This window comes from Mytilus trossulus, chromosome 7 (genome assembly GCF_036588685.1).
Source record: "Mytilus trossulus isolate FHL-02 chromosome 7, PNRI_Mtr1.1.1.hap1, whole genome shotgun sequence".
Taxonomy (NCBI): domain Eukaryota; kingdom Metazoa; phylum Mollusca; class Bivalvia; order Mytilida; family Mytilidae; genus Mytilus; species Mytilus trossulus.
This window is the reverse complement of record NC_086379.1, coordinates 13418728-13433187: the sequence shown is the minus strand read 5'-3', so window position 1 is coordinate 13433187 and position 14460 is coordinate 13418728. Positions and strand designations below refer to the sequence as shown.

Sequence of the window (14460 nt, the reverse complement as noted above, 5' to 3'; positions counted from 1 at the left end):
GTGAGAACATTTGCACATTGTTAAAGTTTTAACAGCAAAGTCGCCTAGCAAGGATTTGCAATAAGTTGAATAGGAAAGCCAATTGTCTCTAGAAATATCAATTTACCATACGATGCAAATGTGTTGTCTCTACAAACAAGTATTTTGATGAAACCATGTCGACGCATTTTTCTTCTTTCTTTTTTAAAGAAATCTGTTTGGTTTCTTACCAAGTAAGATTGTCATGACCTTAGGCAAGCAATACGTGTCTAATGTTTATAAGAAAATATTTAGCAAGACGACTGTGCCCATTTTTTCAAATTATACAATCATATAGAAAAAAAAAAGTAGCACATTTTCAATTAAATGGTTCGGTAAATATCACATAAGTGTAAATAACGGGCGAATTGTGTAACACAAACTGACAATGTTATGGCAACAAATGAAAAACAAAACAAACAATCGTGATTATTATATTTTTTTTGCAACACGAATCCCCAACAATATCGGGGTGATCTAATGTAAACTTAAACAGTCACCTTGTACTATTACTCATTTAGAGTATGATCAAATTACCCTAAGACATCAATAGATTAGTAAAACAACGGTCATATTAATTGTCTGTCCTATACATGCTATACTTTGTAATCAACGTCTGGCGTATTAGATTATAATTATTTGGTAACTATTAACCAGAATCAAAGATGCACTATTGGATCTCTCAAAATCCAGCAATTAATATACAAACTAAATATACAACAAAAACAACAGAATTATCTGTGTGGATATATTTAATAAATAAACTGACATATAAAATGAAAAACGAATTCCTGACACCTAAGGCTATCGAAGAAGGTTTCCAATATCTGCTGCCCTAGAATAAATATAGAAATATTTGAAAAAAAATCATCAGTTGTATACTAGTATATAAACAATGTTTATTTCAAATGTGTTGGATTGTTCGTGAAAATAGTAGCGGTTGACACATTAACAATGGTGTGTTTGAACGAAGTAATTCATTGGTTGCCTTTTGTTGTTTTTATATTATATTCATTTTGTTTTACAAGGCTGTCAGTTTTCACGTTTATATTGTTTCAAATTTGCAATTTCAGCCATTTTATACATTGGTAATGTGCAAATTTTGCTTTTCATTGTCTAACAGTGACCTATAGATGCTAATTTATAATGTTTCTTGTAAAGAATTGTCTCATTGGCAATTTTACAAATTCCACTTATTTCTATAAATAGTTATCTTTTTAACATACTGCAGACGTGTATATGTGCCTACTCCAAAGATTAAACGATAAATAATTATGTATATACAAATGTATTCGGAACAAAATGTTCGGAGAGATAAATAGAGAACTATACTTATAGACGGAGAGGACTTTCTGAAATTTTGATAACAACAAATATGTGCTGAATACTCGGTATTTGAATTCAAATAAAAAAATTAAAATTCACAACATATTTTTGCAAGGATAAAAAGCACATTGTTAAATGTAGTGCGTGTGAATTAACTTGTGTGCTATAATACTTACACCATTTCATAAATGTAGGTAGTTGGTACTGTACAAGGACAATCTGTCTAAGAATAATTAAAGCCTATTACTGGATCAACTCTCATAGCTACACAGTTCTAGTTTCCCCCTCTGTTTTTTGGCTGGGTAGGTCCCCCGTTGAAGTATGTTGCCTGCTTGCCGTTTGATATCCAGTGAAATTCCCCTTCAGTTACAAGGTCATTTAATCCTATGTACATTGCAATGGAATCTGTGGAAACAAACACAATGGTTTTGGACACCAATCAAACATAGGCTGATGCTATAAAACAAAACCTGCTGCATTCATTCAATTAAATATACATTATAGAGTAACGGTGTGAAATTTGTTTTTTTATTTATTTTGCAGGTATGTTGCTTGTAATTAAAACATTTAAGTTTGACCTTAAAATAGTGGCTATATATATTCAGGTTAAGCAAGATAGAGAACAAAAGTTGCGCTTCATTTTTTATAAAAGATCTAATATCTATATAGCTTTACATTCTTACTTATTTTGATCATTAAATCTGTAAGAAACTGTTGTGTTTTTGCATTATCAACGGTAGCTATGATGCCGATCTACCATACTGGCGCCCAATTACTTCACACAGACTCTGGAAAAAGATAGAAAAGTATTACTTTCAAATTTAAAAACAAACATTTATTCATTATATAGATATGATATTATACCATTACATCAAATAAACGTTTTAACATATTTTCAGTTATTTCTCTCCCTTGAAAAAACAGCACCATCCTGACATGCTTAAATGTTTAAAACAAATGGCCATTACCAACTGTTTTGATATGAATTGGAAAACAAATATGCTACATTTAGAAAATATACTTCGCAGGTAATATTATGTCGATGATCTTATTCTAAAACTGTATGTAGTTACTAAAGCTTTCTATTTATAAGTCAAGAACCGCTGATATCATATACAAGATAACGTGATGTGAAATGAGATGCAACCGTAGTTTATCGGTGTTCAAAACTCATGTATCCAAATAAGAAATAAATGTTGCACAAAAATACTTGAAGGATTCGCATAATTTTAAAAGAGGCAATATTGCTATGCAAACACTGGAATGCACACTTATTTAAAATCGCAAAATTAATAAGTTAAACTCCATACATCGTTCAAAACGAATTGAATAATTATATTTCAAAGTAAATTAATCGAAATCAGAATACGAATTTATAAACACTTATTTTTGAAACTCTACCTATGCTCTATTCATTTTTACTCACCAGTGAATCGACAAATGTCTCGTTGTCACGGCTTAGAAAGAAACACTTGTCTTTATAATGACTCCAACTAGTAGGACATGCAGAAAATACTGAAATAAGAATTATTGTATATGCATGTATCCTTTCACACAAAAAAAAATAATCTTAAGAACTGTCTAACATAATATAGAGAGAGTTAGTACGTTCATGGAAAACTGTCAAAATCAAAAGTCATAGAATAATGATCTATATTACATTTAAAATGTTAAAAAAAAATCGACGCTCAATTTATTTGCATCACGATGATAACCTTCACTATTTGATAATCATTCTAAGAGCACACGATGTTCTTTATCCCAATAAATCGTTGCATCAATAACTGCTCGTGCTATTTATGACCACGTTCATCACAACAATATGAATATTAAAGAAAAAAGTAAAAACACAAAAATACCGAACTCCGAGGAAAATTCAAAAAGGAAAATCAAAAATCAAAAGGCAAAATCAAAAGTCCAAACACATCAAACGAATGGATAACAACTGTCATATTCCTGACTTGGTACAGGCATTTTCTAATGTAGCCAAAGTAAGGACTTTGAATGTTATTGCAACGGATAATTTGATGACGCAAGGGTCATACCCACGAAATACTGCTACTATGCTATGAATCTAATATGTTAGTTTGTAATTGCGTCAAATTGGTGAGCATGCATTTGACAGCTATAATTATCCTAACATTTACTATAACCATAATGTCCATTTATAAAAGTAACATTAAGAAACATTTATTTATGAATTACAGATTAAATATTGGAGAATCAGTTTAATAAGCAATAGAAACATTATAAGCATTGTATGTTTCATTATAATACTTTATTTTGATTGGCTAACAGCAATTTTGCGTAATTCTGAAATTAATACTTATTTCAAAATAAAATGTTACATTGATCACGATACAACCTTTCGCAATCCGGTATTCAGGTGTACAGGTATTTAACAGAAAAAATTGATAGAAATCTTGTTTTCATGATCCTAGCAAAAAATGTAATCATATGTATTACATTCTTCTCTAATTAAATTTATAGAAGTTTTATATAAATTCACAAAAATACTGAACTCAGATGATTATCCAATCGAAAAGTCCATAATCACATGGCAAAAACAAATGACAAAACACATAAAACGAATGGACAAGACCTGTCTTATTCATGACTTGGTACAGGCATTTTCAAATGTAGAAAATGGTGGATTCAACCTGGTTTTATAGCGCTAACCCTCTCACTTTGACGACAGTCTCGTCAAATTCCTTTATAATTACAATGATGCGTTAACTAAACAGACATAATAAATAAAATAAACAGCCAAAATATGGATAAAGCAGTCATCATCGTGTAACAATTTTAGAAGGAACAATTTAACAGAGCACAAAAACATCTATCTACAAACACATTCATTGAGTAGCGTGTCTGACGTCAAAATGTTATACGTCACATATATTTGTCGTTCAATGTAAATATGGTATATACAAACAATTTTAAAATTTCACATGGGCAATGTTACCATACAGAGATGAAAAATAAAAAAGTATGTAAGAATTTATTGCAGAAATAAACCGAGATTTAAAGTAATTCAAAAGTTATATAGAATTTATAAGAATCCACAAATAGTTCATTTCTCTACGCGATTGAATAATTTTGACGTTTGTGGTTTAACGTATTTTCTAATTCATAAGAGAAATATATCAAAGTAACATATAATAGAACAATATCATACTGACGGGATCGCATTGGCCAAACCGAGAGCAACAAATAAATAGAATACACACACATTGACGGGATGTTTAAGTACCGATCAACGTTAATTTAAAAGCGTTTACCGTGCGTACATTTTTTTTTCAAATGAAGCGTTTCGGCGCTTCATACTACATGTATTTCGGTGAACACTTTCTTACCCCAAAATATTTACGAAAGAAGGCATTTAAATCTTTAAAATAATTGACTTACCAACTGTGGCTCCAAATGCCAGAACACAAAGTTTCATCGAAATAAGAGACATGTTGATATATTAGGCAGCAGATTGAATATTGAATGTTGCATTTCTAGAAGCGAAATTTATATGCATTAATTATCTCAAGTTCGTGATGTATTTTGTTTTTAGACAAACTGGAATGGGGGTGTAAAATTTGGGCCAAAAGCAAAGTCAAGGTTTTGCTTAGTTATTAATGATAAATGATGAACTTTTATGAGACTGATATTCATACAGACCATTTTGATAATGAAAAGTTCAAATTTTAGAACAACATTATTTGGAATATAATTTGGAACAATTATCAGGATAAGGATACAAGCCATAGTTCGAGATGTCCTACGTGAATATTTGAAAAAAAGAATATTTATCAGTACATAAGTTGTATTAATAGAATGTAAATCGGAATATCTATTTTGAGGGGCTTTGTTGATTTTAATGAAATTTTATAGAGCGCCCTATATAAAAAATAAAAAAAGACGGAAACATTGTATATGAGATAATCAGTATGATCGATAGACGTTCAATGTAAACACAGATCTAACTGTTTAATAATTTGCTAGGATTTCCAGCGAAAGAGATGTTTTTGATTCCGCCTTCGGTTATATATATTTCCCTTCTAGACACAATACTGCAACTCTGTGAAACACTCTTGGGAATGTTTAAATTGTCAACGTTTCTAGTTTAACTTCGTTTGAAGTTAATCCATTTCTTTGATTGTGTGTTTTAATCATAACTTTTGAGAACATCGGTACACTACCATAAAAGTATTTACTATTATTTACACTTGTTTCATTAAACGTGTTAGGAAAGTAGATACTACCGTTGGCGCTCGTGTTGAATGGAAGATGAATACAATATGATGTGGGGTCATCTCAAAAATTATTAATACTCTATTTTCTTTTTAAAACGTGTATGGCCACTGGAATACGGTATTTATAGTGTAGACGACATGATCGATCGAGCATTGTTAAAGAACCAAAAGTATTTATCAAATGTGAATTTTAAAATCAGTTACCTGATAAAATTGAGAATGGAAATTGGGAATGTGTCAAAGAGACAACAACCCGACCAAATAAAAAACAACAGCAGAAGGTCACCAACAGGTCTTCAATGTAGCGAGTAATTCCCGCACCCGGAGGCGTCTTTCAGATGGCCCCTAAACAAATATATACTAGTCCAGTGATAATGAACGCCATACTAATATCCAAATTGTACACAAGAAACTAAAATTAAAATAATACAAGACTAACAAAGGCCAGAGGCTCCTGACTTGGGACAGGCGCAAAAATGCGGCGGGTTTAAACATGTTTGTGAGATCTCAACCCTCCCCCTATACCTCTAACCAATGTAGAAAAGTAAAGTTTGGTACATTTATAAATTGAAGATAATTAAAACGATGAAAATAAACTCATCATAGATACCAGGACTGAATTTTGTATATTATTTTGAAAAAGGGGGGATGTTTTTATTTTATGCACAGAACCAACAAACGTTTGCAAAACTAATGGAATAAGGGTTTTAGCCCGCATGATCTCTGATCAGTGGAATCAAACTGTCTTTTTGCTTTCATTCTGTTTTGGAAAACACAAATTCTCTTTTTCACAATTTGAATTCTCGATGATTTATTTTAAAATGCAATTTGGGATCTGTTGTTATCTTGCCTAGTAACGTAGCATTGTTTGATTGGGTAGCAGATAAGGATTTAGAGGGGGCCTAGGGGGTCCGCCCCCGCCCTTTTCTGGGAAAAATTTGGATGATCATATAGGTAAACACTCAAGCATGACCGGAGCGGGGCCCCCTTTGAGACAGTCAGTGGCCATGGGCCCTCACTTATTAAAAATTATGGATCCGCCACTGGGTAGTTTTTGCATCGTCAATAAGGTTCCCAACGACTCTGACTGTCTCTAAACGTATTCATAGGCTTCGGAAGACACAGATTATCAGAAAAACACGTTCAATTGGCGTTGTCCCATGTAACAAACTTGAAACATTAAACTCGAACAATTCGCGAAATGTTCACGCAACTATGACGTGATATATTTCAGTACCGGTTTACATGGCCGTCTCAATATAAAATAAGCATAGATATTTTGAAAAGAATATGTATAAATGACTGTCCCAGGGGAAATTTAGATTGGAAACTTGAATCATTTCAGTTAAAAAAATAAAATTTTGACATATAATTTATTAAATTGTAAGCACGATCGTTTTGTACTGAGTGTTAGCTTCAAAAGTTCAAATTAATAAATGAATTGAGCTACATATTCAATTCAATACAATAGGTTTGCAATGTCTTGCGGTAATGTCCGAGTTAAACTTTCTTGCCTTCACAAAACTTTTACTGCCAAAAAACAGAGATTTTGATTACCTATACCAATAAAAAGTACTTTAAAAGTTGAAATTTTTACACCAAATTGTATTATGATTATAGGGTTACCTATAAAAAAATAAGGATTAATGAAAATTTCTGGCAGGGTTGTCTGTTAACATTATTTGACGTCACCACAAGCGTAATATGGGACAACATGAACTGCATTCGCGGGTCCCTTCCTCCACTTTAAGTAAATGTCCTACGTTAACCAAACGAAATGATGCACATATTACAAAAAAACAATCTACTATAAGACGATCAAACAGTTATAAAAACTCCTGTCTCATTATTATAAGCCATTTAATTGTCTCTTGTTCCACTGCTTGAATAAAATCATATTCAGGTTGTTTATATAATGCAGCAATATTCCCCCGAAAAACACATTATTACTAGAAGTATAATGTATTATCCTATGTTAATTATAAAATCATATCGGAATGGAATATCTGGGCATTTCTACTTGTGTGCTATACTTTGAATTTACCCAAAAAGGAAAGCAGAAAAACTTGATAGACTTTTAGTGCGCGTTTCTAATTTAATAACGTTATTTTTCTGTTACACTAAATGGTAGCAATATCTGCGGTTGCGTTTTATATAACTGTTTTACCTCGGCGTTTACCATATTAATTAATGTTTCTTATATGTTGTAACAATTGGTGGATAATTGACCTTTGACCTATAAACTTAAAAATGAATTGAGCTCTAGATTTTCACAAGCCTGATCAGACTATTTATAGTTCTTGGATTAATTCGAATAAAATTATATATTCAAAACTCAAACTCTTAACCTCTGTTGTGATCACAAACAACATCAGTTAGTTTACTAGAAATATTCCTTCCTCACCTTCAGTATCGCTTTTCCTTTTTTTTGCAAAAGCCTGTTTTTAACCAGAAACATGATGCTTACTGTTACTATGTTAATGTAATGGAGAAACATCACCCGTTGAGATGCTGATTTATATTCGGGGAGAATAATGAAAAAGGTATGATTACAAAAAAAATCAGTGTCGAAATTTAAGTGAATTGCCTCACTTGCCTAATTGGTAGTTACGGCCTTGATGAAGGCTTGAGTATATGACAAGCTAATTCAAAATATGTCAAACTATAACGAGTTAGGAGTGCAATGATATAAAATAAATTCCAACTGTGACCTTGACCTTCCGAACGTATAATGTAAAGGTTTATTTTTTTGCAACGTGATAGCCGTTTTTTATTTCACGTTCAACGTGTTTTTACTTTTTTATTTGACATTCAGTGGTGCAAGACAAGTGCCTCGTTCAACGTGTTCTGCTAATTTAATTTTACGTGCAACGTGATTTTCAAATGCTTAGTTTGCAGGATCGGTATTTTTAAAATATATTTCAAACACTAGGCAGGGATCGTCAAGAAAAACATTGACTGAATTTTGTTTTTTGTGATAAGTCAGATGTTGTTCATTTATTTGCATTTTAAAAATTCAGAAGATCGTTATATACTTTTTAAAAAGTCTTAAATCATTTATATCGTAAACATGTATACTAAATAGAGAACAATTAAGTAAAACAGAGAGTTTATACAATGGGGTAGTGACTTAATCATAAAATGTTCACATCAAAGTCGTTAATTTTCTTGCAACGTTCATGACAGAAATTCAACGTTCAATGGTTTTTTTCCGTGCAAGCACCCCCTTTACCACCCTTGTACATGTATAAGTGGACATTATATTTATTGATTATCAATCTCAATCTGAGATAACCGATTATCAATCGGAGATTACATGTTTGTCAATAACTAATCCTAGATGACATATTATCAGTCCGAGATCACGGATTTGTGTGCGAGTGCCCTTTATGACTTTGGTATACATACGACTACAACATTTTACTTTATTTTTACAAGTTGGTAAATCAAGATAAATTATTCACAAGACTAATATTGATTTATCTAAAAATATATTTATTGAACCTCATCTGATTCTTAATAAAATAATTTATCTTCTCCTGCGTACTCTTACAGTTGTTTAAAATTCATCAAACACGTAATAGGTACCAAATTTTTAGTTTTTGTTATCATTAAGATGGTCCCTACATCATACTGTATTCATCTTCCATCCAACACGAGCGCCAGCAGTAGTGTCGACTTTCTTAACACGTCTAATAACATTACATATTAAATCAAATTAGAAATAGTATATATTTTCTCAATAACAGACCCGTATCACGCTGAGACATCAATACAGAGTCTCCGTTCGAGATTATAATTTTCTGCTGGATGATACTACGCTGTGCTATATTGTATGAAAAATAACATGTTTATATTTTTTTAAAGCATAACCAACAATAGCCATGGTAGCTGTCATCGATTCAACATTGGATGACTTATTGGTCAAGTTATATAAAAAATAAAATATCTCTTTGTAAATTATGTGTGTTTGAAGTTGCATTTTTGGATTAACCTTCAACATACGCTCATATGGAAAGAAATTTAACTCTGATGAAGTTTTGTAATAAAGAAAAGCGTGTCAGACACACTGACTAAAAGCTTAAATTATAAAATACTGAACTCCGAGGATAACTCAAAAAAGGAAATAATCAAATGACGAAATCAAAAGCTCAAATCATCAAACTAATGGACGCCAACTTTCATATATTATTTTTGACTTGGAACAGGGATTTTCTTATGCAGAAAATGGTGGATTGAACCTGGTTTTATACCTAGCTCAATCTCTCACCTGTATGACAGTCCAAGCTAAATTCCATTATATTAACAGTGATATGTAAACAAAAAAAATAGAGATAATACATCGAAATGTAAAAAAACGGACCACAGCAGTCATTATTGTGTTATAATCGTAATCACTATAAAAACAAACACACATGAAACAAGTAATTTATAATATTTTATTTTCATTACCAGGGTTGCTTGTCTTGTTCTAAATGATTATAGTAATCTTTCGTACTTACCAATTAGACGAAAATTTCTTTTATCTTCATACCTATACTTTAATTGTATACTGACATATGTATATCAGTCAGCTATTAATGAAGGTAATTAGTGGTTTTAATCAAAATTGAAACTTACAGGAAAAACATAAATACTTGAAGTTGTTGATTATTTATACATTAGCGTAATACAATTACTGTTTACAACAACAACAAACGATACTGATGTCCATTAGGTTTTCTGAAATAATCTTTAGCTGAAGTACACAAGACCGGATACCAGATGAGTACTTAAAAATACATTTGTGTCTTAGAACTTCTTGTACGTACAACAAAGGTAGAATTTTTTGGGGAAATATTGGTAGCCCTGAAAAGGACTGTTTATAAGAAATATTATTGGCCATAGATGTATGTCCAAATCCTTATTTCCTCGTCTCTAGATAGACTTCCTGTGACGTGAGGCTGCCATTTTGTTTATTTACGTCAGTGACATCATTTTCATGGGAGATAACTCGTATACAAATCAAGAAACTTTTAAACGATGTTATTCACCGGTGAATTATAGGGTTATATTCACCGCTGGTGTAAATTTTAAGGGTTATTTTGCCTTCCTTGCAATTAAATGAAAATTAACTGAATTATTCCATGTCACGTGATAAAATGTTACCCAAAAATGTTGGTAACGTATGATAATAAGGATTGTAAATTATTCAAATGAATATAACAAACGAAATGACAGCTTTTTTTTTTTTAGCTTTATGGAGGAAATTATGTCACTTTTCGCCAAAAAGAGATGAAATAATCCGTCTAAGAACGATTTAAATGTCAATGAAAAATTTCGTTTGATTGATCTAGAAAGGAACGTAATTTGGTAAGGCTGCATTTCGTTTCAACTAATAATAATTACAACCCGCAATTTTTTTAAATCACGAAAAAAGAACGCTAACCCTTGCAACATTTTCCTTTATGTTTCCGTTTACTTTTATTTCAATAATCATTTGTTGATTGCATTTTCAAATATTTTAATCACAAGAATTCAAGATCAGGTCGATAAATAATTAATTAAAAAATAATGAATACCAATTCATGTACAAAATGAAGCTACATTATCAGAAATCCCTGTTATAAAGTCTAACAGTTTAAAATAAGCAAATTTGTATTGCCAAAAAAAAAGCAATACGATTGTGAGATGCAACAAAGTAAATAAAATGTTCAATTTACGAAATAGTTTTATCAAAACAAAACAACCATTGAGACGTATATATATTATTCATCAATTGCGAGTACTTTCAAATCGTACTATTTTATCTGTTTATACAATCTTTAATGCTTTTTTGTTATTTAATGCTATATCTCGTGTCTCATGTCTATAACGTTTGATAAGCGTTTGATATAACTATAAATTGTCACTTCTGTTATCGTACTATTATCAACAAAATTATTTATTTTGAAAAAAATAGAAACATTTCCGTAGTTCATTTATTTATACCTTACAACAAAATTATTTTCATTTACCTGTGTTCAATATTTTTATGGTGGTAGTTTGCCTTTGTTATGGTTGTCATTCTGATATTGTTTAACGTATCATCCTTATTTTATTGATTTTGTATTAAGATAGTGTCATAGATCAAATTTATTGGTTCAAGGTATCTTCACTTATTTGTGTTAATATGTCTGTTGATTAAGTATGATATTTTGTAGTGTGCCTTTCTATGTTGTGATGTTACACATTCGTTTGCAGCTGATCCAAGTCAGGAACCTGATATTTAGTGTTTGTCGTTTGTTGAAAAGTTTATAAGTGTTTAATTAATCGTCTCTGGTTTTTTTTTAATATAGATAGGTTTTCCAGTTTGAATGCTTATACACTAGTCATGTTTTGGATCCTTTATAGCTTGCTGTTCTTAGTAAGACAGGGCTCCGTGTTAAAGACCATACAATGACCTATATTGGTGTACCTTTACAAATTGTGACTTGGATGGAGAGGTATCTCATTGGCACTAATACCACATCTACTGATATCTAGCATATGTACCCTTAACCTAATTGTAATTTAATCATATGACTTATTTTTATTACTACAGATGGGTGCAGTCCTAACCTGTACAGCAAGTTAACTTGATAACCAGTCATTTGGACTGGTCAAAGTTAACCTGTGACCGATTTTAGGACTGCTCTGACCAGTCCTAGGACCAACATCTAGTTAACTTGAAAAGCGGACTTGGTCCTAGGACTGTTTTTATGTCCGCCAAAAAGTTAACTTGGAAACAGGTCCGCTTTTGATATAAGTTAACTCGAACCAGTCCTTTCAAAAGTTAACTTCGAAACCAGTCCTGCCACAAAGGTAACATAAGTTAACTTTTGCTTTGACAAATCCGATCAAAACCAGACCTGTTCCCAAGTTAACTTTTGACTGGTCTGCTCAACACTAAGTTAACTTGTAACCAGGACCGCTCTATACGATTTTTTAAAAATATTTTTAATATCTTTGTTTCGTAGTGTAAACATCTAAAATAAAGTAAAATTAATACTTCCCTTTTATAAACAGTATTAAATACAAAATGAATTATTTGAAAATTAAGTACGCATAAAACTTGCTTGTAACACAAATTTATCTGTGATCTGACTATCTATCAATTATAAAAACGATCATGGTTACAATGATAACGGGCACTAAATATATATACATGTATTCCATTACCTATTAAATTCAACCATATTTTCACTTTATTATGTATATCTTTGGAAAGAAGTATATTTGATGTTAGTTGAATACGTCCTTGTTAGTAATACATCCTTGAACTACGCAGTCACAATCTGCAATGGTTTAATTCATTAAAACACATGACTACAAATTTTCGTTCGCATAAATTTCAGGTGCCAGCATGTCCTCCTTTTATTCAAAACATTGATACATAACAAAATTTCAGTAGTTTTGATACCTCATTCTGACTCGTACAACAAAATTATTTGACCACATCAACCAAAACTTACCATATGTGAACTTTAATTTGTAAATCTATATAACCGCATAGTAAATATTGCAATATAATAAGAATAAATTTTTGTTCGCATAAATTAAGGGTGCTAGGATGTCCTCTTTTTACTAAAATACTGATACGTAACAAAACTTCAGTAGTGTTGATACCTCATGCTGTCCATATGTGCACTTTAATTTGTAAATCTATATACTCGCAAAGTAAATAAGACATATTTTTTATGTGAGGATTCAATGTAAAATACAATGGACAGCAATATTCCAATATAATAAGAACAAATTTTTGTTCGCATAAATTTAGGGTGCTAGCATGTCGTCTTTTTACCCAAAATACTGATACGTAACAAAATTTTAGTTGTTTTGATACCTCATGCTAACTTGTACATCAAAATTATTTGACCGCATTGACCAAAACTGACCATATGTGCACCATAATTTGTAAGTCTATATACCGGCATAGTAAATTGGCCATATTTTTTTATGTCAGGATTCAATGTATCAAGGGGTACAATCAAAATCACGTGATTGATATACACACACCGGAAGTAACAGTCGAGCAGACCGCTTGAAAGGTAAGTAGTCGTATTTACTTGTTTATATCAATAAAATTTAATAAATAAGGTAGTGTACCTAACGTCGGACACTATCTAGTTTTGAAATACACAAGTATCCTTGCTGGAAAGCGTGCAGTTAATGCTAACACTTCGACACAGTTATCCGTCGAAAATTTGGAACTGTGTCGAAGTGTTTGCAATAACTGCACGCTTTCTAGCACAAACCACTGTGTATTTTAAAACTAAATACTATCCGACATTAGGTGTGCCAACTTATTAATCAAAATTTAATTGATATGAACAAGAAAATGAAACTACTAACCTTTCAAGCGGTGAGTTCGACTGTAACTTCCGGTGTGTGTATATCCATCACGTGGTTTTGATTGTACCCCTTGTGTATGATACAATGGACAGCAATATTGCAATATAATAAGAAGAAATTTTTGTTCGCATAATTTTAGGATGCCAGCATGTCCTCTTTTTACTCAAAATACTGATACGTAACAAAATTTCAGTAGTTCCTGAAGCTTACTTAAACAACAAAATTATTTGACGGCATTGACCAAAACTGACCATATGTGCACTTTAATTTGTAAATCTATATACCCGCATAGTTAATCAGCCATATTTTTAATGTTGGGATTCAATGTATAATTATAATCAACAGCAATATTGAAATGATATAACAACAAAGTTTTGTTTGCATAAATTTAGGATACCAGCATGTCCTCCTTTTATTCAAAATATTGATACGTAACAAAATCTCAGTAGTTTTCATACCTCAAGCTGACTTGTACAACAAAATTATTTTAACGCATTGACCAAAACTGACCATATGTGCA

General features: G+C 31.4%; 1 pseudogene; it reads right to left on the bottom strand.

The window, feature by feature from the left end:
* Positions 1 to 1567: 1567 nt before the first annotated feature.
* LOC134726167 (C-type mannose receptor 2-like) overlaps positions 1568 to 14460 on the bottom strand; it is a 28983-nt pseudogene continuing 16090 nt past the window's right edge.